At 50.2% G+C, this 26,746-nt stretch overlaps 1 long non-coding RNA gene across 8 annotated transcripts in view; it reads left to right on the top strand.

The window, feature by feature from the left end:
• LOC114895379 overlaps positions 1-26,746 on the top strand; it is a 376,741-nt gene that overhangs the window by 140,140 nt on the left and 209,855 nt on the right. For all 8 annotated transcript variants that reach the window (XR_003793521.1, XR_003793522.1, XR_003793520.1 and 5 more), the window contains exon 3: positions 6,159-6,295. This is a non-coding gene — a long non-coding RNA (uncharacterized LOC114895379). The remainder of the gene's footprint in view (positions 1-6,158; positions 6,296-26,746) is intronic.

Below are 26,746 nucleotides of genomic sequence, written 5' to 3'. Positions count from 1 at the left end.
TGGCACTTTACAGTTTACAAAGCATTTTCACAGATATTATCTTCTTCCGTTGACACACGGGGTAGTGCTGTCAAATGCTGTCTCCCCCATGCTTTCAGCTTTTGTGGGGAGCTTGGCTGGGAACCCGGGAATCTCTTGACTCTAGATCCTTCCTTCATGGGACAGAGGTGGGTCCTCACTCTCCCTCCTGGGGGAAGGGTAGGGTTTAGGAACTGTTTCCGGAGCTAGACTTCTGCACTCCCCACCAGCCTCTCCCCTGCGGAGGACTTGGGCACTGTTCCCACATATCCCGTGCCTTTGTTTCTTGAGCTGTAAAATGACCATCCCAAGAGTTCCCACCCACCTCCTGGGTGGAGGTAGGGCTGAGAGCACCGCCCAGTTCCTGTCACTGGAGTTGGAAAACTGGGAGAGGACTACTTTAGGTGGTGTTCCCACCTTGCTTTCACAGCAGCTCTGGAGTTCTGCTGTGAACGGCACGGGCTGGTCTCTTGGCCACCAGATCTTAGCACCCTCAAGTGTAATGGGTTGGGCTGCTCCTTCTGGGTCTTTAATCATTCTGGTCCCTCCACCCCTGAAAATAGGAGGATGTGTAGTGAGTGACAGCTGTGTACAGCGACACGGCATTGTACAGCGCGGAATGGCTCATACTCAGAGCAGGCTTACACAGGAACTGGGTTGATTTCCTTTCCTAACTTCGTATTAAAGAAATAAGTGAACAAACATTTTTGAAGAGGTAAGTCATTCACAGGACAAGACACAGAAGGGATGAAAGAGTTTTCATTGAAGACCCCTACCCATTCTGTCCCCAGACCCAGTTTTCTCCTCGCTGGTGACACTGATGTCCCCAGTGTGTTGGGTCCTCCCCACACGGTTTGCGTTGCTGAAACTCCTTGAAAAGGAAGCTGTGTTTCTGCGAACGCACCTCAAAACAGGTGTCGAGCATCAAATGCGTACAGTGCTAGGGTGGCCCTGAGGGGAGAACACAGGACGGGGAGCCTGGATCTCAGCCCCCTGTAGCTGCACTGGAACCTCAGCATTATGGGGCCTGGGGCCTCGGCTTCAGGGGCAGGGCTGGGCTTGGTGCTGGCTGCTCCTTGGCCTGGAGTGCCTGCCTCCCTGCTGCCTGTGGAAATCCTGTGGATGCAGCTTGGGCGCAAATCCCAGCTCACTCGTGCTCCAGGTTAAACCCCGGGCAGGAGGCTGCCTCCAGCCTCAGGTTCCTGCAGCGTGGAAGGGGAATAACAGTAGAATTTGCCTGGAGGGCTCTTGGGGGAGTCAAATGACTCAAGATGCAGACAGCTCTCATATCACTGCCTGGCACGTAGCGAAAGCCGGCCTTGGCTGCAGTGGTCCATGCTGCCTCTCCCGTCCTCCAGGGCGCCCCCCGCCCCCCGCTGGATGGCAAGGATGTGGGCCCTCCAAGCCTGGCCCTGGGGCGTGGGAATAGAAGTAGCCGTCATCTGTCTTTCTTTTTCTTGGCAGGAGGGGTGGTAGTTCAAATTCAACTTCAGTTTTATCCCTTGTAGCATTCTACACAATAAATCATAACATTTATACATCAGGTGACTGGGTTTTGGTGGGAAAGGCTTACGGTTTGGGCCTGCATGGATGGTCTGTACTAGACCTTTAGGCCCGATACCACCCTCCTGCGCACCCCCCTACCCCCAGCTCTTGGGCATCTTTTACTTGGGTATGATTTCAGGCCGGCAGAAAAAATTACAACGATGATACGAGAACTACCGTACACCCAGATTCACAGATTGTTAACTCTCTCTGCACCCCGCCCCCTGCACACACGCACGCACACACACACACAATTTTTCTTCTGAACCATTTCAGGGTAAATTGCAGACATTGCCCTTTTATCCCTAAACGTTCTGCGTGTGTTTCCTAAGAACAAGGACATTCTCTTACATGACCACAGTGTAATGATCAAATGTTGGAAATTTAGCATTGCTACAATTGTATTATCTAGTCCACAGGCCATGCACAGTTTCATCACTTGCTCCAATAACAGTCCTTTTGGACTTTTTTTCTGATTACAGGTCAGCACTGTGCTTAGTGGCCATGTCTCTTTAGCCTCCTTTTATCCTAGAGCAGTTCCTCGGCTGTTTTGGACCTTGACATTTTGGAAGAGTCCAGGCCAGTCGCTTTGTAGAATGCCCCTCAGTTGGGGTCAGGGCCCTCATTCTTGAAAGCTCATACCGTACCCCTCGCTTTGCTACGTGTGCCCCTGTAATCCTTGGTGGTGCCATGTGGCTGGTCCGCCTTCTGTAGATGAGGAAACTGAGGCACAGGGAGGCCAAGTGACTGGTCCCTGGTCACATTCCCAGGAAGTGGCAGAGGTGGGATTCAAATCCAGGACTGTCAGTCTGCCTGCTAGGCAACAGGAATAATGACAGCGATTAGACACCGAGAATAACAAAAGTGTTAAGCATTTACCCCGAGCCACACGTCGCGTTGTACTTTCTACGTACGTTGCTGTGGTCCCCACCCCAGTCTCGGAAAGTAGCTGCTCTCCCCAGCCCTGATTTACAGATGATGGTCAGGGAGGTTAAGTAGACCGCCCAGGGTGCACGGGTGCTGACTGGTGGGAACTAGCTCTGACCCAGGCAGCCTGTGTTCTGAGTCTGTACGTGTTGCCTCTGCGCTCTGGCCTGCTGGATCTCGTAGAATCCGGGGCAAGCGTGTGAGCCAGGCTGGGGCCTTCACCAGCTTTGCCCCTCCAGGAGAGGCACAGCAGTACCTGTGTTTATGTCCTTTTCCGGGGCCTTCTCCGGGGGGAGCAAACACATCCCAAGGCCAGGGCCTACTCTCGGGGGCTTCCTGGGGGAAGCTGTCCTGTCCTCTGTTCCTGTAGGCACTGCAGCCCACCACTGTGGTCTGTTTGCTGTGAACGGGTGGCATTTTGATGATTTCCAGGTCAGGAGTCCCCGTGCGGTCGCTTATTTCATGGCTGGCTCACTCTTTCCTGCCAAGCAGCCCAGGGCCCTGTATGGGGTGGCTGGTCCTGGCTGCCATCAGTGTGCCCAGGTGGCCCTGCTGCCCAGGCAGCATCCATGTGGCGTCTGGGCCGGCTGCCCAGTGCCACGGTGGCCTTGCTCACAGCAGAGCTGGTGATTAATCACTGGTGCTGTATGTCACACTCTGTGCCCCTTACCTTCTCGTTGGAGAAAGGAAGATGGTACAGCCCCTTTTTTCAGGTGGTAGAAAGGAGTAGATGCTCTGGAACTGTGACACGCTTGAAATGCTGTAGGCAGAGCAAGGAAGGTCCCGGCCAGGGGGCTGGTGTCTGGGCCCCCATCCGCCTCTCACTTCCTTGGGACCTTGGGGGTCACGGGTCTGCCCATCATGGGCACTCAGGCTCCCCGTTCATCAGAGCACAGTGCCGGGCCCCAGCAGTGATCTCCCTCCGTCCCGGGCGACATCAGGGAAGTATTGTCAGCATCCCTACGAAAGCCCGTGGCCCCCTTGGTTCAGATTCAAGTGTAGAGTATCTCCGAGAGCCACAGAGCAGGTGGAAGTCTGCCCTTTGGACAGCGTGTCAGGCAGGAAGGTCTAGGAGCAGCAGCCCCTTCTCCCTTCAGGCCCAGGCCCCGGGCACATGCTACCTGCTGGGCGTCGTCCTGCCGCCCCGCTTCCTCTTCTGCTGCGCTTGCCAGATTCCTGGGAGGAGCAGCCGTGCGCGTCCTGTCACCCTGTGCCCGGCCAGTCTCCTTTCTCCCTGGCTTGTCTCTCTACGTGACCGCACGGCCTGTCAGGCTCCGTGTGTTGAGGCAGGGCTGTGACCTTCCCACTCGCACCCTGGCCAGCCCAGGCCGCCCTCCCCTCCGCATGCTCTGCCCTCGCGCCTCTCTCTGGCTGGGCCGACCCCTGGGAGAAAGTTAGAAATTTTAGCTCCCTAACTTCCATGGAACGTTGCTCCGTGCATATGGTTTAAAACATTAATTAAAAACATTAATCAGTCTGGCTGCCTTGGAGAGAGGCTCTTTTTCTGTAGGAGCTGACCTTCTGGTTCCTGTAGGCTCCTTACAAGGAGAAGGGGTATAGGGATGAGCCTGCACACCAACAGTTCATACCTGTGACCTGACCTCCTGGGGTCCTGGTAGGTGCTCACTGAGGTCCGAGAGGATATTACATTTCCCTAGTACTCAGAGTTTACAGAGCCGCTTTTGCGTGCACGATCTCACTTAATCCTGGCAGCACATCTGGGAGATGGGGTAAGTGTCATAATCCATTCCATTTCACAGATGAATAAACTGAGACGTGAGAGCCACAGCCAGGCCTGGAGCTGAGTAGCTGTGACGCAGACCTCAGCCTTTAGTGCTGTTTGCGTTGGCTTCACTGGTTCCCTCAGCCCCCCGTGTTCTGAGGCCTCGCACTGAACAAGTCATGGTGGTGAGACAGAGGGGAGACCTTGTTTTCCCCCCCTTATTGGGAGGAGACGAAGAATTTAGGGCCCGGGCATTTGCTTAAGTGCGGTACTAATGACAGCTGACGTTTCTAAGTGTTCGTAAGGCACCAGGCCAAGAGCTGAGCTCTGCGGGGATTCTCACCTCACACTAAGAACAAACCTTTAAGATGAGAAACTGAGGCTCAGAGAGCTGAAGTCGCTCGCGCAGGCTCCTCAAAGGACCTTTTCAGTCATAGAACTGGGATGCCAAGCCAGGCACTCTGACAAGAGCCTACAGTCAACCAGGAAGCTGGGCTGCTGCCTTTTTTGGGTAATGAAGCGAATGCATTTCGACAATGAGGCGAAAAGTGCTTTCCTGGTCAAAATGTCTGAGAAGCGTGGGAGGCTGCCCACAGAGGGAGCGTGGATGTGCTGAGGGTGGCATCTTTCTCAGCGCATGGCTAGTCCAGGGGGCTTCTCTGAGGGAGGGGGGATTTGCCCTCTCCTGCTGGGAACTGGGACTCGGATGGATTTAACCAGCGCTTGATGGGAGCAGACAGGAACTCTCTGGGGCTTGCAGAGCTCTTGTAGGTCGGTCCGTGATGCTAACACATCCAAGGGAGGAATGTGACAATCAGAAGGCTTCAGAGAGGCAAACCGGGGCCAAGTTTTTTTTTTCCTGGAGGAGAGAGAGGGAATTGATGGCGGGGAATCCAAACTGTCTGGCTTCCTCTCTCTCAGCTGAGCGAGCAGCCTATGTGCTGCTCTGCTTCTTCCCAGACTTGAGGGCAAATCCCCCTTCAGAACTTGTCAGCCTTCTGTCTCCTGAGTCTGTGCTCACTGAGCCTCATCTCCTTGACGATCTGGCAGCCACGATGCTGGGAGATTTTGCGGGGAGTAGGGGTGGGCAGGAGGGAGGTCTGGAAGGGGAAAGGATCACCCCATTGTAAATGTGACAGTGTGGCTTTCTGTGGGTGCTGCACCACCCCTTGAAGGAGAGGAGAGGGTCCGTGTCTGCGCCCACCCAGCTGAGCGTTCAGCCCTGCTTCCGGGGATTTTAGGAGGTCCTCCCAGAGCTGGTAAACCAGGGGCGGCCCCCGGGACCCATTCCCCACACCACTCCACCCTTTTGGCCTCTTCATGTAAGCCATCTCCATTAGCAGTTAGGATAAGAATCTCTGGCGAGGCTACGTTTTTGGTTTCCTGAGTAACGCATGGTGTCCACTGATCCCATGTTACTACGTGACAGTGTTGAGGGCAGATAAAGCTTACAACCAAGTGAATCTGATGCAGCTCCCATGATTCACGTACTCCCCACCGTCCCTAGAATGGGTTGGGCTTCCAGGGACTGGCCATTCTCAGAATTAAGTTGTTGGGTATGTTTCTCCTTCCCCTCTACCCAGAATTCCTGGAATCAGATGAATGAAAAAGCCTTAGCGGGGAAGGAAGGGGACCATGATTGATGGAGGGGGGGCTTGGGAATCAGGAACACCTGACCCTCTGTGGCCTGGCTGCTTACGTGACTTCCGAAATATGGAGCTGCCAAGACCGATCTCGTAGGGTCAAGTGGCTTCATGTGGTCAAATGTCCAACACAGTCCTTGGCACATAATAGCTACTCAATAAATGCCTGCTCTTCAGATGCTTCTCATTTAGCATAGAGTAAATATGCACTTCTTATTTTTTAAATGAATGAAATCTCTCATTACCAAATTCATTCATGTGAGCAGTGACACTAATAATTCCCTTTTCTTGTATGTTTCTAGCATCCTGTTCCACCTGGGATTTAGGTGCCTTTAATTTGACAAAAAAAGAATACGTATCCATTCAATACTCCAGAGGGACTTGAAAACTGTTCTTCCCTGAACGAAAGCTGGAATATCATGGGATGTGAAGAATCAAGGTAAGGGATTTTCTCCTCTTGAGCCTTATGGAACCAAAGATGGCTGTTGGAATTGGTGATCTCTCGCAGCACAGCTTGGGGTGTGGTTTCTGACTGCTCGGCCCAGCTTCCTGTGCTTGGGAAGCTGGCTTTCCATAACCCTGATACACAGGACCCGGTTCTCAGTGCCTGGACCTTGTGCCAGGGGGGCAATCCCTCTGTCCCCAGCTGAGGAAGGAGTCCACCATCTCCTAGGTGGATGCACCACACTTTCCCCCCTGGCAGAAGGTGGGGATGGCCCAGCCGTCCTGCTGAGGTGCGTGGAGCCCACGCGGGGGGAGAGGATGGCTGAGTTTGCTGGGATTACGTGGTCAGGTCAGCAGGCCTTCGGGGGCATCCAGAAGTGACCTCTTCCTCTCTCCCTGCCTGCTTGCACTGCGTGCGCCGGCTGCCGCGTCTCAGGCTGCTTGGGGTAAAAGGGTGAGAGGTTAAAACTGACGGCTTTAGGCAAACCCCGGTTTTCCTGGTTTTGCTACTTGCGTCGGCCTCTCCCCAAGCCTCAGTTTCCTCATTTGTAAAATTGGGGTCCTATGAGTGCCCCAGGAGGATGTTATGGGTGCTGAGTGAGATGGTGGAGATAAAGAGTTTACCATTCTGCCTTTCACGGAGGAGGAAATGCTCCAAAACGGAAGAGGGTTTTGTTTGTTTGTTTGTTTTCAATGCATTAGTTACACCATTTAGAGGTCCTGCCATGCAGCAGGCTCTTTCCCAGTCCTTGCTCTGCTGTTCTCTCTGCCTCTCACCTGCCACCAAGTCTGCCTGGGAAACGGCTTGTGAATCACGTTCGGTCGTGCACAGCCCCCTCGACCTGAGCAGAGTTGATTCCTCCCCACACCGGGCTGTAGCCGGCCGTTGAAGGCATGCGTTTATGTGCCACGTGACTTCTCCTGCCCTCCCCTGCCCGTCCCCCTACTCATCCCCCCGGTCACTGGTGAGTTTGTTTAGAGCAAGGACTCTTAACACCCCAGCGTTGGGCCTCCCACTGTGGACATTGAAAGAACAAATGAATGAATCATTGAAAAAGAGGGCATAGAGAGGAAAAGCCAGAGTGGGAACCAAAGGGAGAAAGTTGCTGAAGATTTAGAGCAAAGAGTGAGGTCGGTCACATTTTCTTTTTCTTCAGCAAGGCGTTGAGATGATAAGTAACATGCTGGAAAAAGGAAAAATGAGGCCTACCACACACTGGAAAGCTCTTCGAGGGTGGAAGTTTGGGTGAGAAAGTGTGAGCTGGTGAGAAGACAGGGAGGTAGAGCTGAGGACACGGCTGAGGATCGTGTTGATGTGACCCACAGAGACGGAGGGCACGAGGCCTTGCCCTTCGGTCAACGTGGCGGCCGGCCCTGACACACAGAGGGTTCTCCAGATTCGCCAGGCATCTGGGAGGCCTGGGGAGGGTCCCTTGTCCATTCCGAGAGGCTTCCGGGAGAGGGTGCTGCCCCTTGAGACTCTTGGAAGATGGCGTATGAAGAAGACCTACCAGGAGCTGAGCTGACGAGCCTTTCCGTCCTCGGGCGCTCGGCAGCCCTGCACGCTCACGTTCGCCATTCGCTTTTATTTCACCATCTACTTACTTGCTGATTCTGGTGTCAGGAGGCAGCCACAGTGAGTGCAGCTCTCAGGCCATCCTGTGAAAGTGCTGCGTGCCTTTCTTGGGCCCTCGAGCACTCAACCAGTCCTTGAGTTTTGTTTCAGAAGCCCACGCTCCCGGTCCAGGCCACGAGCTTGGGGTGCAGGAGTGTGTACGTGGACGTGCAGTCACCTGTTCTGGGATTCCCCCGCTCCCGGTAGCACCTGCAGGGCTGGAGCGAGCTGTTCCCGCGTCCGGGAAAACGGCAGATAGCAGTCCAGTCACTGGGGCGGAGAATCTGAAAGCTGGAAGAACCGTTCTGTTGATGGAGGAAAGGCTTGGCAGGTCTGTCTGGGGCTAATGGGAGAGGAAGTTCCCTAGAATTCAGCTGCTGGGAGCAGACAGAGCAGGAGTAGACGCTGGGAATCCGAGGCTCGCAGACCTGAAGGCGTCCCCCGGTCAGGGCTGCTCTGTCCTAGGGGGCTCTGAGAAAAGCCCAAACATCTGTGCTTGTGCCTGTGGTGCTACTTGTTCTAAAGGCACTGCTCTCCCACTGGGAGCCTGTCTGCCCTCATCCCTGCCTAGAAATCAGCTCACCTGGGCTGCACGCCAACAGCAGGCCTCCGCACCCTTCCCATCCCTGGGACTGTTTGCACTGTTCCTGCCGTAACCGGGATTTTACCCCAGTTGCACTTCCCTCTACCCCCTGTGACCCTGGGGAAGTCCTTTATAGCTCTCCACGCCTCTTTTTCTCAGCTGCAGATCCTGGCCTGAAGAGATGCTCAGCGAGAGGGAGCCCTTGTTATCTGCTTCTCTCCCACCTCCTTACCTGTCTGGCTCCTGACTGTGTTAATTCTGTCGCATCCCGGCCCCTCCCCGCACCTGCGCGCAGCGTTGCCTTCTTCCCTTTGACGCTCACCTTGCCTTTTTGGACTCCTCTCCTGGGCCCGCCTCCCTCTGGGAGCATCTCTTGGGTCCTGCCTGATACTCCCAAGCCAGCCCTCTCTAGCCTTTGGTGAGAGGGTGTCTGAAGTCACCTGCCTGCCTGTCCTCAGACACGAGCCAGCCCTGGTCTTTGGCCACAGGCTACGTGTGTCAAGGTTGCTTCCTTTATTCAGTGTCCGGAGTGTTTGCTGAAAGAATTCCCGACCCACTCGGAACTCTACCCTTGAAACAGAAACGGATTCTCAAAACACCTCTGCTACTGGCCCATTTTACTATTACTGTTTCTTGTGGTTTCATATTGAGGTTTTTGGCTCATTGCATCTGACCTGGAGTTTATTTTTAGTAGTGAAGACAGAGTTCAATTAATGTCAAAACATGAGGGCAAATGCAGAGGAGGGATTCAGAAGTCTAGGGGAAAATGTGCCTAGTTTTGCTTCTTCTGATAAAACCTGTCACACCAGCAGACGCCGAGCTTTCTCGGCGGTGCCCGCGATGGGCTTTGCAGAGGCTGGGAGTCCGAGCCACCCCCGGAAAGCGAAAGCGTTTCTGGGTCTCTTTCAGCCCAATTTATCCAGCAGCTGGCCGCACAGATGAGTACCCACCGCAGTTATCATTGCGGGTGATAGTTACTATAATCAATGTTAAAGGCCAGGCTTTGGAACCTTCAGTTCTTATCTCCCCCGTGGCTTCGGGTTCCTTCTGTCTCCGGAAGAAGCGTCCAGCTTGTTTGAACACCAGCTCTTCTCCCTGGATTGGGAATGTTTGGAGAACAGGCTCTGGGTCTTGCTGTCTCTTTCGCCCCAGCTTTTGGCACCGTGACAGGCGTACAGGACATGCTTGGGGAATGTTTTCTTGGATTGCCTGCACTTTTGGACACTGAGTTGGGGTTAGAAAGTCAGAAATCATGCACACAATGCTCTTTCTTCAAGGGCTCCCGGGTCTGTTCTGGGATTTTGGGGAAACTGAGCACTGTTTGCTTAGGACTTTAGAGTTTATAAAAGTTCTTTTTTGTTCTTCCGTCCTGCTTTTATCCCTTGACTATTTACGGAGAACCTGCCCTGTGCCACTCTGCAGGGTGCCTGCAAGCAAGGAGGGACGAACCACTGTTCTGGCCCCGAAGGCAATCCGGAGACGGAGGCTGGCTTTATGGATTCCCGTTATGGACTATATTTTCATGTCCCCCCCCCTCCAAAGTCAGATGTAGAAACCCTAATCCCCAGTGTAATGGTGTCAGGAGGTGGGGCCCTTGGGAGGTGGCCGGGTCTTAAGGGTGGAGCTCTCAGGATGGGATTGATGCCCTATAAGAAGAGGCATGGGAGAGTAACGTCTCTCTCTGCTCTCTGAGAGGTGCAGACACAGCCAGAAGACAGCCTTCTGCAAACCAGGAACTGAGTGAGCTTCACCTTGATCTTGGACTGCCAGCTTCCGGAACTGTGAGGAATAAATTTCCATTGTTTAAGCCACCCAGTCTGTGATACCTTGTTATAGCAGCCTGAGCAGAATAGGACTCCTGTATTTCACAGACGGATGAGTTGGAAACTCAGAGCAATTGTGCTGCTGGGAGCTCCCTGCTAGCTGGTGGTGGATCTCACAGACGAGCGTGGATCTTCTGAATCCAGGCACCTGAACCTGCTCCCCCGCTACCTGCCACGTGATCCGCAGGCGTGTCTGGACTTTCTCTTTGCTGCTCCTCTCTGCTCCGTCATCTGTTTCTCCCTCCCCTCCCCTCCCCTCTGCTCTTCTCTCTTTTTCTCTGCTGCCTCCCTTTCCCCCTCTCCCAGTTCTTGTTTCTTCTGAAGATGAAGATCTTTCTCTCTGTGGTGCCTTTTGGGGGAAGGTACCTGATGATAATGGCATTGTGCTTGAGCTCGTCCCGCCTGGGGTGGTGTCTGTCTCACTGAATCCACTTCCCCAGCACCTACTGTGGGGACTGGCGTGATGTAGCAACTTCCTCCGTCCCTCCCTGCCCTCTTCCACTGTCCCACTGTGAGCCAGGTGTTGCACCCAGCTATGGGAGGCAACAGACTAGGTAAAAAATGCCCTGGGGGAGACACAGTATATCCGAACAACTGTTGTTTGCACAGCGTCATGGGCCGGATGTTTGGACACCCTCCAAATCCCCAGATTCGTATGCTGAGAGTCCTAACCCTGAGTGTGGCTGTACTGGAATTAAGGGAGTAATTAGGTTAAATGAGGTCATGAGGGTGGAGCCCTGCTCTGATAGGAGAGCTCAGTGGAGACCTCCCTCTCCCTCTGTCTCTGCCATGTGAGGACACGGCGGGAAGGCGGCTGTTCGCAAGCCAGGGAGAGAGCTCTCAAATCTCGAGACCCTCGATCTCGGACTTCTGTGCTCCAGAGCTGTGAGAACAAACGTCTGTTGTGTGAGCCACGAAGCCTCTGGTGTTCTGTTATGGCAGCCCGAGCTGACTAAGACACACGGTGGATGCACGTCTCAGGCCATAGGCTGCACGGCAGTTTGATTGCCTTGGTCCCAAAGCCTCTCTTGTGGTGTCGAGCCGCGGCTCATGCCTATGAAGCTTCCCAGTCCCATCTCTAAAACAAGGAGCCCAGACCGAGTTCTCTTGTCCCGCTCTGTCTGTATCCGGACGTCCAGGGTTTCCCTAAGCTGGGCCCAATTCTATGTTTTCACTCTTCTTCCTTGCTCAGGTGTACTTAGGTGTATACTGAACCCTCCTGCGGTTGTAGCATCAGGCTCCTGGAAGCAGCAGCAGCTCTGGACTCCTGGTCTTGCGCTTGTGATCCGCTGGGCTGCCTCCCTTTTAAGACGCTCTCCCCATGTTACAGGAGGTTGTTCATTTCGTTAGTCGTTTGTGCATTCTGTTGGTCAGTCAGTTTGCCTCCTGAAGTACTAAGCCCTGGGTATTCTAATAGCTCCTATTACGCACCACTTATAACGTTCTGTCCTTATAGGAGTAGCAGTGGTGCGTATGTTGTATGATGAAGGTTCTGCTCCTAATACTACCAGTAATAATGGTAAAAAGAATAATAGCTCAAATGTATTATTCATAGTGTTCCCAACACTTTACATATATTATCTCATTTGCTTTTCAGAGCATATGAGGAAATGGGGATTAACTAATATGCCCAAGATGGCAACTGGAGGTGTCTCCCCATGGGATGGATGTGAAGCACATGCTAGTGCTTATGTGCTTTTGCATAATTTCAAGCTCTCTCTCTTTTTTAACTTGAGGCTAACGTTTAGAAGCTTTTACTAATGAGAAGACTCTTTGCTAAATTGATGTAAGCGCTACACATCACCAATAACTCCGTCCTGGTGTGTCTCTCCGTGCCTTTTGCCGTAGCCCTCAGACGCCTCCTGTTCCTTCCGGGAGACCTCCCAGCTTGGGCTCTAGGTTTTCTCCAGGTTTCACCCATCCTTTTCTGCTCCCCTGGGACCCAGGTTTACCTGGCGGAACTGGACAAAATGCGAGACCCAGCAGGTTTTGTTTTTTTTTTTTTTTTAATTTTTTAAAATTTTATTTATTTATTTTTGGCTGCAGTGGGTGTTTGTTCCCGTGCGTGGACTTTCTCCACTTGCGGCGAGCAGGGGCTACTCTTCGTTGGCGGTGCGTGGGCTTCCCATAGCAGTGGCTTCTCTCGTTGCGGAGCTTGGGCTCTAGGCATGCGGGCTTCAGTAGTTGTGGCTCGCGGGCTTAGTTGCTCTGCGGCGTGAGGGATCTTCCCGGACCAGGGCTCGAACCCGTGTCCCCTGCATTGGCAGGCGGATTCTTAACCACTGCACCACCAGGGAAGCCCCCAGACCCAGCAGGTTTTATCCCTGGTTTGTAATGGGGTGAACAGCAGAGCTCCACACAGCAGTCTAGTGACCTGGCTTCTTCTGGGATGTGGGTGGCTTTCAGAAACCCTGAGCTGCCAAGCCTCCGGGTCCTCCTTGTTGCTCTCAGTGATGCCTGGTCTGCTGGGAACTCACACTCTTTGGCCCCTAGCCATTTTCTCTCCAGTTCTGTCCCTTTCCTGGAGCTCGTTGTAATGGGTGCCTTTATGAAGAAAATACCCATTGTGGGATGCAAGGCATCTGGAGGATATTTTTTTTCTCCCTCCAAAGATGAAACCTTAAGACTGAGGGATCCACCCTCAGTCTTGTAGGCCAAGCATCCTACAATGTCTGGCCGCAAGGACTCAGAGGGACATTTTTCTGCTGTTGCAAAGCAGAGGCACCTGGCTTCATCCCCGTGGGAAAGCCTTTAAAAAATGTTGGCTTAAGGAAAAGTTTCATCAAAATAGAAACGCCGATCGAAAGAAAAAGCCGATCGAAAGCGTCACCCTCCCTGAGCTGGCCTCTTCCCTGAGTATCAGCACCACCGCTGCTGGAGCGGCAGGGAATTGGGAAAGCGACTGGCCGTGGTGGGGCGGGGTGGGGGGGTGCTGCACAGGGAGCAGAAAGGAGATGCGTGCCCAGATCTCTCTGCTTTGCCACCTGCCAGCCCCTTGCCAGCTGGGGTGAAGGCTCTAGGTGCTTTTGAGCCTCGGTTTCTTGCTCTGAGGACCAAATGACACGGTTGTCTGTGACTCCTCGAGTCACCGAAGATGCTCCACCCACGGGCGCTGAGCAGAGGAATTCATCGGTCATTTGCTTCCAGGCTTTGAACCTCATTTTCCTCAGCTCTCATTGAAAGCAGAGTGCCGGACGGCTGCCCTGGTCTGTCAGTCCCTCCCAGCTTACACATTTCACATCCGCGCCAGTTGCCTTTTCGGGATTGATAGAATGTTTTCAGAGTTTAATGGGAACCGTATACAGCAGCCGTCAGGAGGGGCAGAAGTGGAAGGAAATATTCCAGGTGTCATAATTTTTCCACTCCCCCGCACACTCCCATCACACATTTTTGAAAACAAACCTTATTTTCAGAACAGTTTCTGATTTTACTGAAAAACTGTGACGACAGTTCACAATTTTGAACTGTCTTCAAAGTATGTGGGATGATCCCATATATCCCACATCCAGTTCTCCCTACTGCTCACTTCTTACATTAGTGTGGCACAGTTGTTACAAGTAGTGATCAATATGGGTGCATTATTGTTATCGACTAGGTTTCCTTAATGTTTACCTGATGTCCTTTTTCCGTTCCGCCATCCCGTCCAGGATACTATGTTACATTAAGTTGTCATGTCTCCTTAGGCTCCTCTTGGCTGTGAAGGTTTCTCAGACTTTCCTTGTTTTCGATGACCTTGATGGTTTTGAGGAGTACAGGTCGGGTATTGTATAGATTGTCCCTTTTTTGGGATTTGTCTGATGTTTTTCTCATCATTAGTCTGAGATGATGCATCTTAGGAGGAAGACTGCAGACGTAAAGTAACCCTGACCGCCTGGCTACACTACTGTTAGATTTCTCCACCATGAAAATACCTGCCCCCGCCCCATTTCCTCACCGTACTTGGAAGGATGTCACACCTCTGGAGTGGGGCGTTTTGCTCCCCCTTGATGCGAAGTATCTACACAAATTATTTGGAATTCTCCTTGGGAGATTTGTCTCTTCTCCCCCATTTCTTTATATCCATATGGACTCGTGGATATTTTTATAGACTTTGGATTCTACTTCAATATGACTTTATGTTGCTCATAAAGCAACATTGAGCAACGTTCTGTTGCTCAGATTCTTCCAGCTTTGGCCATTGGGAGCTCTTTCAGTTGGCTCCTGGGTCCTTTTGATATACGACCATCGTCGTTGCCGGGCGGCCCGGGGGGGGGTTGTTTTTTCCTTTTTTTTTTTGAGCATTTCCTTCCTTTCTGGCATGACAAGGTACTCCAGGCTCATCTTGTACATTTCCTGCCCCAGACCTAGAATCAGCCATTTCTCCAAGGAGGCCTGGTTTGCTTTCTTGGAACATGGTATTAGAAACCAGCGTATGGGTGTGAGATGTGTTCGCTGCTACTGGGGCATCCCTGCTTCTCAGTCTTCTTAGCCAACAGGGCAATGAAATACGTGTGAGTGTCCTAACCCACGTGTATACACATGTGTATAATTGTTTCCATAGGTATCCATCGTATCTCTGTTAAGCTAGCCATGAATTCATACTGATGTCCCAACTCTCACCCATTACCACCCCATACGCTTCTGAACAGACAGACATTTGTTGGCCCACGTTGGTCGGCAAGAGGAAGTACTGAATGGTAAGTTCTAAAAGTCCCCACGGGCAGAGAGCAGTGGGATGAGAACGCTGGACTTTTCCCTGTGGACAGTGTAGCCTCGTGAGCAGAAGTCAAGAGTTGGACACAGTTGGACAGAAACTCAGAAACACGTGCCGTCCAGAATGCTTGCAGACCAGACGCTGTCACACTCGCAGGCCTTGTGTGCCTTTTGTCCTCCTGGGAAGCCTGTCCTGTCCTCCCTCCCCTCCCACGTTATCCCCACACTATACCCTCTCCCCGCACACACGCCTAGAGTCCCCTGGGCTTACCCCATCAGAAATATACCCACTTAAAAAAAATTCTTTGCCTGTCTGCTGCTCCCAAGTAGACCGCATCCTTGAGGGAAGCACTGCGTCTCGCAGGCAGTGCCTTGCACAGTCTCCCAAAACCAAAGCCAGGTCCGTCCATTCACTTTCAGAGTTTGTTGGGGGAATAAAGCAGTGGACAAGACACATGCCCCTGCCTTGTTGGAACCTGATACACACTGAATGCAAGTGAAGGAATTCACATACAATGCAGAATCCCCTACCCCATTTCCTTTTTTGGCCAAGGGTCTCAAACTCAATTGTCCCCAGGGACCAGGCAGGCCATATAAGGAATGACGTGGGCCTGGTGGGCAACTGGAAGGCGTGCATAGCTGATGAAGAGCCAGGACATCTGGTGTGACATACCGACCTGGCCGCCCGGCTCAGGCCAGCGTCCTGCCTGATGGTCCGGGGTCTGTGCCTGACTAGTTGTTCCTAAGATTTTTGACTCACATGCCCAGTATAAACGGGGTGGTGCCCAGTCCATGGCCGCTGATCATGGTGCTGGAGAACTGCTGGCCTAGCGTGGCCGGATCTGACTGTTCCAGGGAGCCTGGAAGCCGGGGAGCTGGGGGAGTCTTGCCCCTTTCTGTTCACTTCTACTCGTTCCTGATATCACTGTAGCAATACTTCTTCCCCTGCCAGCAGCACTTGGTCCCAATAGCAATAGTTGCTTCCAGTTTGCAGGGACTTCTTTGTCCCCTACTCCGGGAACCAGCCTCATTGGCTGCTCTAGAGATGACATCCCCAGCAGGGCTCCCTGGGATCCCCCAGACTTCTCAGTTCCGATAATCCTACCCCATGCCCCATCCCCATGTGCTTGCTCTCTACCTCTCGGCTACCTCGGACTCTCCCTCCTGTCTTTTCAGTAAACGGTTCATTCTTTATCTGAAATTCAACGGGTATGCTTCCTCTTCCCATGTTGAGCCTTGATTAATGCGCAAGGTGTTATTTCTATATTTCCTACCCTTGCCGTTTTCGCTCAGTTGAGCACAAAGCAGGTTTCCAAGCCTGTCGCTTTGAGGCCCAGACTGCCGGCCCGCCGCCCCCCACCCCCACCCCACCCCAAACCCACCACCCACCTGCAGCCACGTGCCCGGAAGCCCTGCGTCTTACGCTCGTTGCTTGCCGGCTTCACCCGCTCGTGCTGCTTGCACACAACCACGGGCCACTCCCGGGGGGCTTGCCAGTGGCCCCTTTCCACAGCCTGCTGCGTCTGGAGATGAGGCTTTGGGTTTTCCACAATAAACACCGGTCCCCAGGGTGTGCCGGGTTTCTCTGTGTCTGCAGGGGTGTGTGCGCCTGCTGCGTGGAAACAACCTTGTCAAAATAAACCAGGGCTATGCTGACAGGGGGAAGTGAGGCTGGCCGGAGGAGAAGACGTGGGCTGGGTGCTTCTTGGGGGCTTTCCTCTGTGCCAGTGCCCTACAGGAGGCTGCCTCTGCCATACTTCCTGGACCCTTCCGACTCCCCCATGGCCCCCGTTGGACACAAGACTCTCTTGCTACCTTCCCACGTTGAGCCGTTCACTGAACAGTGTGCCTCCAAACCAGCTCTTCTGCCATGATTTTCCCCTTTGCTCTGAACTCACCGTCCTGACCTGACACGTCAGCAGTCCTTTTGTCACTCCAGTGATGCAACTTTATGATTTTCAGGGTCCAATGTGACTGATTAAAAATCATGATATTCCTCGGGAATTCTCATCGATCGTGATCATTGTGATGCTCAGCTGTGTCAAACGCTGGTCTTTGTGAGATGGGCGGACTTACTGGGGGTATATATTAGTTTGCATGGGCGGCTGTGACAGAGTACCACCCGTGAGGTGGCTCAAAACAACAGAAATATATACTCTCACAGTTTTCCAGGCTAGAAGCCTGAAATCACAGTGTCAGCAGGGTTGCCTTCCCTCCAAAGCTTCTAGGGAAGCATCCTTCCTTTCCTCCTACCTTCTGGTGGTTGCTGGCAATCCTCGGCCTTCCTTAGCTTGTAGGTGCATCACTTCAATCTCTTCCTCCATCCTCACATAGACTCCTCTCCTGTGCATCTGGCCCAGATTGCCCTTTTCTTATAAGAATTAGGTCTACCCTAATCTGACTTCATCATGTTAACTTGATTACTTCTCCAAGACCCTATTTCCGAATAAGGTCACACTCACCAGTATTAGGAGTTAGAACTTGAGCATAACTTTTAGGGGGGGATACAGTTCAACCTGCAACAAGGATATGAAGAAGTGTTACAGCTTCTAGTTTTGTTTATTTGTTTCCTATAAAATGTCATATGTTTTATAATAATATAGGTGTTTCTGTGTATAAATTATAAACAAATACATAGATACTGGGGGGCTATCCTCAATCATGAGTGATGAGGACATAGTTTAAAAACAAACCAGTCAGTCCACTGGTCTGGTTTATGGAGGGCCCGGGTCTTAGTCAACCTGGGCTGCCGTAGCAAAATACTATAGATCAGTTGGCCTCAACAACAGAAAATTTGTTTTCTTACAGTTCCGGCAGCCGGGAAGTCCAAGATCAAGGTGCAGCTGGTTCAGTTTCTGGTGAAAAGTGCTCTTCCTGGTTTGCAGACAGCCACTTTCTTGCTGTATCTTCACATAATGAGGCAGGGGTGGGGGGTGGGATGGGAGAGGAGGCACTAGCTTTCTGGTGTCTCTTCTTATATAAGTGCGCTAATCCTGTGGGGTCAGGGCTCCACCCTTGTGACCTCATTGAACCTTAATTACCTCCATTAAGGTCCGATCTCCAAGTAGAGTTGCACTGGGGATCAGGACTTTAACATATAAAGTTGGGAGAGGACACAATTCAGTCTGTCGCAGGTCCCATCTTCTGGATTTTGTTATACAGTAAGATTCCCTCGGTTCTTATGAATTACAAGAAAAAGTTAAAGTCTGGTTTGGTGGATAGATCCCAACTTTAGTTCCACATACACCTCGTTTTTATCCTGGCTTTCTTATTCCTTTATATTTATTTTTTAAATTTTATCATCAGTAGCTGGGTGCCGTGGGCAAGCTAAATGCCCTCTCTGAGCCTCGCTTTCTACCTCTGTGACACGGAGATAATGCCTACTTAGGGGATTGTTTGGGAGGGTAAGTGAGGCCACTAAGTAGATGCTTAGTAGCTGTGAGCAGTTTTCCTTTCTGCCCAGATCTCACTCTTCCCTGCCCTCCAGCAACGGCTGCCCTGCCCCTGCCCGAGGAGGGTGGGAGAGTTTTGAGGGGGTAAATCCTTAGTCCTGGAGGTGGCTCTAGACGGCGTTGTGTCTGAGGCCTTCCTGGGCCCTATCTGTCTTTCTCAGCCCTTGTGTTTATCATCCAGCTGTGTCTCATCTGCACTCACTGTTAGTAATGTCATCATTTTGCAATTCAGCCATCATTTTGGTTTTTGTACGTGGATTGTCTTGACTCAGCCTGGCTTGTAAAGCAGATCTGTGGGATCCAGCCCACATGTGTACAGCAGGTGATCAGCGACTGTATTTGTTGGGTTTATTGGGTGGGGGAGAAGGGAGGGCTTTAGCCCGGGTGCCAGCCCTTCTTCACTTTCCTACCTTTGTTCATCTCAGAGGAGGCAGGCGGTGAGATGAACAGGCTCTCCTGTTTCCCTTCGCTGCCTACTGCCCTTCTGCTTACGGCCCAGGGCAGGGCCAGCATTAAACAAGGTCTGTATAAGCGTAGAGAGGGGCCCGGTAGTGTGGTCCCTTCCAGAAACATGCGTGGGCCTGGAAGTCACATAAACCCGGTGGGAGTCCTAAGCCTGCTCTTTACTGCTACCAAGGCCTTGGGCAAAATCTTGGTGTTCCCTTTTGCAAAATGGAGCTAATAATGGTACCTGTGTCATTAGGTGGCTGAGAGGAAATGAGCTAATGCATGTACGCCCCTCGTACAATAGCCGTCCAGACAAGGGGCAGAGGCCTGGGCGGGGGGAACTACTGCACTCCCGATGCACTCTGAACTAGGCTTCCAAATACCAAATGCCTCTCTCATCCCCCAGCTGTGCAACTCCAGCCAAATGCCTTTCCCTCTCTATCTAAGTTTCTGCTCTTTGTTATCGCTAAAGGTTAATAATGCTTTCCTCAAAGTTTAACTTGATGTAATTTACATAAAGCGACATGAAGCAGTTTGTAAAACACAACCCAGAAATTCATAATTATCATTAACAAGTTTGATTGGGAAGCCTCATGACTGCATCTGTACCCTGTTAGACTTTTAGGAGTTATCACTGAAGTCTGCAGCCGAGGCCAGGAGGGGACTGGTGCAAGTTCAAGCTTTTTAGTCCTTCTCAAGTAGCAAACCTATATGGCATCCTGCAGGTAGATTAGGGCCTTGTCGGCTTTTTTTTTTCTGGTATCTTTAATACACATGCCTGCTGTTGACTCCTGCTTGGCCTGGAGCCCTGACCTTGTCCTCAGAAAATCCCTTCCTGCCCAGATGCACCGGTGCTCCGAGCTCTCCTGCTGCTCTCACTGCACCTGCCCAGGGCCTGACCCAGCCACAGCCGGCTTCCTTTGCTCCCGTGGTAGGCATTCGGGCAGGTTGGAGCGATGAATGTTGTTGGCAAAGGAAAGTGAGTCTTCTTCTGTGCTGCGGGGCGGTGATGAATTGAACCAGCCTCACTGAAGGGAGAGTTGACACAACTTCTCAACGTTTAGACTGTGTGTGCCCTTTGACCCAGCAACTCCTCCCCCCCACCATGAGTCTGTCCTCTAGAAGTAGGAAAACACATTTCAAAAAATGTTCTTTCACAGCATTGAGAAAGTAGCAGAAGCTGGAGGACAGCCTCACTGCTCAACAGCGTCATACTCAGCAGCCTGAAGAATTGAGACTTTGCGACCATCTCAAGGCTAGATCAGGAAGCACGTGGCGCTGGCTTGGTCCCATGACGGACGATGTTCACCTTGATCACTGGATGAAAGTGGTGTCTGCTAGGTTTCTCCACCATGAAGTTACATTCCTCCCTTTATAATTAGTTAGGATCTTATCAGGAGATCATCTGTTACTATCAATATATAAATATCATGTTTCTCATCGTACTTTCACCTAAGTTTAGCCTCCATTGAAAATTCTTGCCTGAAACTGGTATTACTGTTATTGCCAAACAGTGTCTGTCTCCGTCATCGCTTCCACACTTATCAGTTGGAATTCTAATGTAAGGAAGAACTTTCCTTTCTTTTTCCATTAAAAAAATTCAATTATTGGTATCAGTGTGAACTCCTAAATTCTTATTTTATTATATTGCTTATAATCCATGACTATCGTTTTTTTCCTCAAATTTTCCTAGAGTCGGCAGATGGGATGCCCTTCAAGTTGGGTTCTATGTCCTTTTGACATTTCCCCATCATTTTTTGAGCACTGCTTTGCCTTCTGGCGCCACGAGGTGTTCCAGGCTCATGCTGTGCTCGCCCTGCCCCCGCCCTGGAGTCAGCCATCACTTCTGTGCTATTCTTGCCAGAAGTGGGTAACCCGGATTTAATCTAGAGGAAAAACGGACAAACCCAAATTGAGGGACATTCTGCAAAGCCACTGGCCAGTGTTCCTCAAAAACGAAAGAAAGACAAAGCAAGGCTAAGGAACGATGCCAGATTAAAGGAGCCTAAGGGGGCATGATGACTAAGGGCAATGTGTGACCCTGGGTCGGCTTCAAAAGACATTATTGGTAAAATTTGAGTAATGTCTCTGGGCTAAACAGTAGGATTATATTAATGTTAATTTCCTGATACAACTTGATCATTATAATGTGGTCATATAAGGTATCAGCATTGAGAAATTGCAAGGCTGTGGGAATTCATTCTGCTTTCAAACTCTTTTTGTAAGTGTGAAATTATTTCAAAATGAAAAGTAAAAAGAAACTGAAATACGAACAATTGAGATGAATTTATATATACTAATATGGAAAGGTGTCCATAATCAATTAATTGAAGGAGAAAAGTTGTAGTATTTTTGGTATAGAATTAGCCCACCTTTGTGAAAACAAGACAGAACAAAATAGTACATATGCATATTTGCACATGAGAGAAATTCTGAGAAGGTATGAACTTCCTGTTAACAGACATTTCCGGGAAATGTAATTGGAAGGTGTGAGAAAGTGGGAACTTGGTGATTTTTTTTTTTTTTTTTTTTTAAAGAAGAAGCATGTTTTAATACTATAATGGGAAAGTGATAAGCATGTGGTTTGTGTGGGGAAGTGCGCTTCTGCCGGTGAACGTTCGGTTTGATGTCTTCCATCCACCTCAATTTCTGTTGCGTTTTCTTCCACAGGCAGTGCCCTGCAAAAAAGTCTTACCCCGTGGACACTCACCCGTGTTTTGCCCCACTCTCCGCTTTCTCGCTTCTGATTCTTAACACAGACACGGAGGGAGCCTGCCGACCGTGCTGCTAGACAGCGGTGCCAGCTGACTCATCTTACCTTTAGCCAATGAAGCTGGAAATTGTTCACTCTGGAACACTTCAGAGAGAACTTTATTCTTAAGCGTGTATCCTTCCGGTCTCCCCAGAGGAGTGTACATTAGAAACCTGACCGTCCTCATATTTGCTCCTCTAAGGAGCAACGATTCGTTAAGTGGTGCTTGATGTCTCTAAACCTGATTAATTAGTGAACCACCATCAGTTTCTCCCAGGAATTTGTAATGATCCCTGGCCTTTTGTAGTTAATGTAAAATTTCTCTGAGATAGATTTATTTTTATGTATAGGTTTGTTTTCCCATCTCAGAGCAGATGCTCCTTGATTCAAGCATGGAGAAGAACAAAAATAACATGTCTTGCGGGCCGACTGTGTGCCACGAGCTATTACAGACTTTGACTAATGTAGCCTCCCTACTACAGTCGGCCCTCTGTGTTCTCTGGTTCTGCATCTGTGGATTCAACCAACCGCAGATGGAAAATATTCGCACAAAAAATTCCAGAAAGTTCCAAAAAGCAAAACTTGAATTTGCATCATGCTGTCAACTATTTACATAGCATTTACATCGTATTAGGTATTATATGCAATCTGAAGATGATTTAAAGTATACAAGGGGATGTGTGTAGGTTAAATGCAAATACTACACCAATTTTTTTTCTTTATGAGGGTGACTCATTCCGAAATGAGCCCTTTATTGTGTGTTTTAGGTGAACCAATCAGTGGGGGCCTGGACCAGGTGGTCTGCGGAAGTTTCTTCCCTTATTTGGCGGGGTGGGGTACCACACGGCATGCAGGATCTTAGCTCTCCGACCAGGGATCGAACCCGTGCCCCCTCCAGTGGAAGCGCGGAGTCTTAACCTCTGGACCGCCAGGAAGTCCCACTATACCATTTTATATGAGGAACTTGAGCATCCCCGGATGCTGGTATCTGTGGAGGTCCTGGAACCATTCCCCCGAGGATACCGAGGGAGGCCTGTGCTAGGGAACATTCTTCCAGTCTCTCAGTGAGAAAACTGACGCCCAAAAGGTGTGCTGCCGCAGGCCCTAGCATGTTCACTTAGTTAGCTCCTGAATGAACTATCTCCTGCTCTTGCCTGCCTCTGACTCCTCCTGGGGTCCAGAGCAGTTTGTGTTTGCTTCCTTCTGCTCCGGGCTGCCCTGCCCCCTCCTGCAGCTCCTAAACACCAGCTCCGGTTTTGCCTTCTAAGTACCTTTGTCTTCTTCTGTCGGGGTGTCTCCCTCAGTAATGATTATAATGACGGTGATAAAAGAAAAACTAAAATATTTGTGAGTAAGTGTCTTTATGGATCCCTTGCTGTGCTGGGCAGAATGCTGAGCTCTCCCAGGCGTCATGTCATCATTCCTTCCCACCACCTGATGAGGTGTAGGGGCTCACGGTGGGCTGGGGACCTGAAATCCGCAGCCGGGTCCATCTAGGAGCCAGAAGCTAATGTCGGTCCAACACGTGTTTTCCATTTCAGTGTTCACTTAGGTAGTTAATACGCTCTTGCACTAGGTTGGTGCAAGCTAGTGAACACGGCCAAATGATTTCTCCCACAGACTTATAGCCACATACTCCCAGACATTATAAATCTGTGGTTGAACTAATACTCAGACACATCACCATTTTCTCAATGACATAATCAAGCTCATAATGAAGGATCCCAATTTTAAGTTACACAGCTCAACAGCATATAAAATATTAGGTGTGTGCTTACTTCATTAACAGAGGCACTTTTTTTTTTTTAACCAGAAGGTATGGAAAATAAGAGGAAAGACGTCAGTCTTTCAACAAAAACGATAATCATCCTCCCATAAGTATGCTAAAAGAAAGGGCAAGATTTTCAGAGACTCTGGTTAAAAATTGGTTTAGCTACAGTCAAAAACCATCACATAACAAGAAAGTATCTCTGTCTTTTTAAAAATATTTGCTACATTAAAGGGCATAGTGTATAAGTTCTGGGTAAAACACAGGCACCCTTATACTAGACATATTCAATAGGCTCTTTTCATTGTTTCTTTCAGGTCCTCCCTGTCACATTGCACCACAGGGAAAACGTTAATTGAACTGTAAGGGTTGTTGTCTGTAGACGTTAAAGACATATACGTGTTATTAAATGAACCTTTAACCGGAGCTTTGTGATTTTTTTCAAAATAGATTTTTATGTGTGTGTGTGTGTGTGTGTGTGTGTGTGTGTGTATACACACATACATGTGTGCATACATATATATACACATGCGTATGTATATACACACGTGTATGTGTATGCACACATGTATGTATGTATGTATATACACGCATAATATATGTGTGTGTATATATATAAAATGGCACAACATGAGATTTTGAGAAATACATTAAAAAATCTCCTAACACTTGGCAAATCTGACAAAAGCAATGGTGTTGCCAATCCTGATGTCTCTGTATGTGAATGTCAGCAGTGTAAACATAAGACATACAAGCACATGACTGTACAGGCCCTGTCTTCATTGCTTGAAATGACCAAAGGGGAAAAACCACGCTGTGGCATCCCAGTGTTGTGTCAACTAAAAAGTACAGTATTTTAGTATAAAATATTTTAATATTGTAGTAAATTAATGTTTGTATGAGTATTAGTATAAACTATTTTAGTATGAAAATGCACTGAAAACATACAAGTGATGTGCTGGGGATTTGGGCATCTAATCTTTCTAAATTTCTTGTCAATAAAATGCTGGCACAGGAAATAGATTTGAGTAAGAATCATCGCTCAACACAGTGCAATTTCAGGAAAGTCAACTGATAAAAAAGGTCAAAGTGTTCTCAAGGCTGAACAGCAAGAATCTCTCACTAAGTGTTGGGATAGATTGACAGGAACCCCAAAGTAGAAGTGGCAGTTGGGCGGAGCTAGTGCCCTGTAGTGGAAGGTCTTTTATACTTCCTGCTCACCGAGGATCCACCCTGCTGATGTGCGCCTTAAACTCAGATTCCACTTCCACAGCAATAGCTAGAGGCAGCCCAGCTTTACTGAAGGCGACAGTTGCTTCCGTGACCTCCAAATGGCTGCTTTTACGTCTTTATACTCTGTCCTACCTTCAGTTAACGCCAGGGCTGCAGTCACCAGACCTCTCCCAAGGCCTGCAGCACAGTGGGCAGCAACGCAGCAGCCAGCTTCTCCACTAGATTCAGACTGTACAAAATTTAACCTGTCCTCAAGACCTGGCAAGTCACCATCAGAAGGCCAAGTCAGTCCTGGTTGTCTGCATGTGTCCTCATGAGAACAGTGTCACAGTGGCTTGGATGGCTCAGCTCTCCAGGATCCCTGGCTCTCCATAATCAGCGAGTGGGTCTCTGGCATTTAGGAGGGCACGAGCCCGTCCTTCAGCAAGTACTGATTTATTATGTCCGATGATAAAGGTCGGCTTCAGCGTGGTCTTGGTTTTCCCTCATTGTTTCATGAGATTGCGTCATTGAGCAGCTACTCAGTGCTGGGTACTTAGCTTGGGGTGAGGTGTGCAGAGAAATTTGGCATGACCCATCCCGCCTTGAAGGACCCCAGGGCCATAGCTGAAGACAAATCCCAGTTCTGTAAGGGTGGCTGGGTTACCTGCTCTGCTCATAGCTGCGGTTGCAGCTCGTAGCACCGGGTCTGGCATAGAGAACGCGCAGCGTCCATAACGGGAGGATGAGCATTTCCTGATTTCGGCTCGGGAGTCATCGCCCCTACAGTGAAGGTTAACCAAAGGGCAGGGCTATGTCTCCTTCCGTGGCCTCTCCGGCTTATTTTTGAACTTCCTCTCCCCAGTTTGTGGCCCAGCCTTCCTTATGATGTAGAGGCCTCTCACATGTCGACAGTGACCCTCTTTGGACTCTGGTGTCTTAAGGGCGGGTGACTCATATCTGTTTCCTCAGCATATATAACTAATGCTTTGTAGACATTGTGGGTGCTCAGTGTCTGAGTAAGAGTTGCTTTTGCTTAGCAAGAGACCCTTCTGGGGAGATGTGCTATGGACTGAATTGTGTCTCCTCCCCCCGCCCCTGCCTCCCACCATCCCCTCACACCCCTGCCACCGCAAATTCATTTGTTGAAGCGCTAACCCCCAGGGGGATGGTATTTGGAGATAGGGCCTTTGGGAGGTGATTAGGTTTGGATAAGGTCATGAAAGTGAGGCCCCCGTGATGGGATTCGCGCCCTGAATAAGAAGAGATGTAGAGAGCTTGATCTCTCTCTCTCTCTCTCTCTCTCTCTCTCTCTCTCTCCCCCCCCCCACTATATGGGGACACAGTGAGAAGGTAGCTGTGTGCAACCCAAAGAGAGAGGCCTCAGAAGAAACTGGACCTGCCTACACCTTGATCTTGGACTTTAGTTTCCACAACTGTAAGAAAATAAATTTCTGCTCAAGCCACCCAGTCTATGATATTTTGTTATGGCAGCCTGAGCTGACTGAGACACGGGGACTAGGGCTGCCTTAGCGTCATGGAGAGAAGACTGGAGGGAATTTGAGAGGTGGAGGTGGACTTCCATGATGGTTGTCTCCAAATAATGAGAGGCTGGGAGGAAGGCAGTAGGTCAGATGTATCTCTTATGGCCCCAAAGATTAGAACCAAGATGGGGAAGAGGAAAGAACAGGCAGACAGATAACAACCGGATAAAAGGAAATGGAGCCTTGTGGATGAATGAGTTGTCTCAGACAGTGGTCAGGGTATCATGGTTGGAGGTGTCCACTTAAGAGACCACGTTGGGACCTAGAGGGATCCAAGCATCACACTGTGATGTGACCCTCTAAGGTCCCCATAGTCCCTGAGGTTCTAGGAGCCCATAGTTAATCATTACGAACAAGAACCATCTCCTCTCATTTGTGGAACATGTTACAACTTCCAAAGCATTTTCGTATGTACTATCTCATCTGATTCATAGAACAACATCATGGTTGATGCCCAGTCCGAGTTTCCTGAACAAGGGGAGATGAGTAAGGGAGCCATTGCTGTACCATGGATGACAGGAGAGGCAGAGTGATTTCTTGACTCAATAGTAAAGGCTA

Source organism: Monodon monoceros, unplaced genomic scaffold (genome assembly GCF_005190385.1).
Source record: "Monodon monoceros isolate NGI ecotype Baffin Bay Population unplaced genomic scaffold, NGI_Narwhal_1 Super_Scaffold_14, whole genome shotgun sequence".
NCBI classification, from domain to species: Eukaryota; Metazoa; Chordata; class Mammalia; order Artiodactyla; family Monodontidae; genus Monodon; species Monodon monoceros.
The sequence above is the reverse complement of the archived record's forward strand: the minus strand, read 5'-3'. Positions and strand labels throughout refer to the sequence as shown.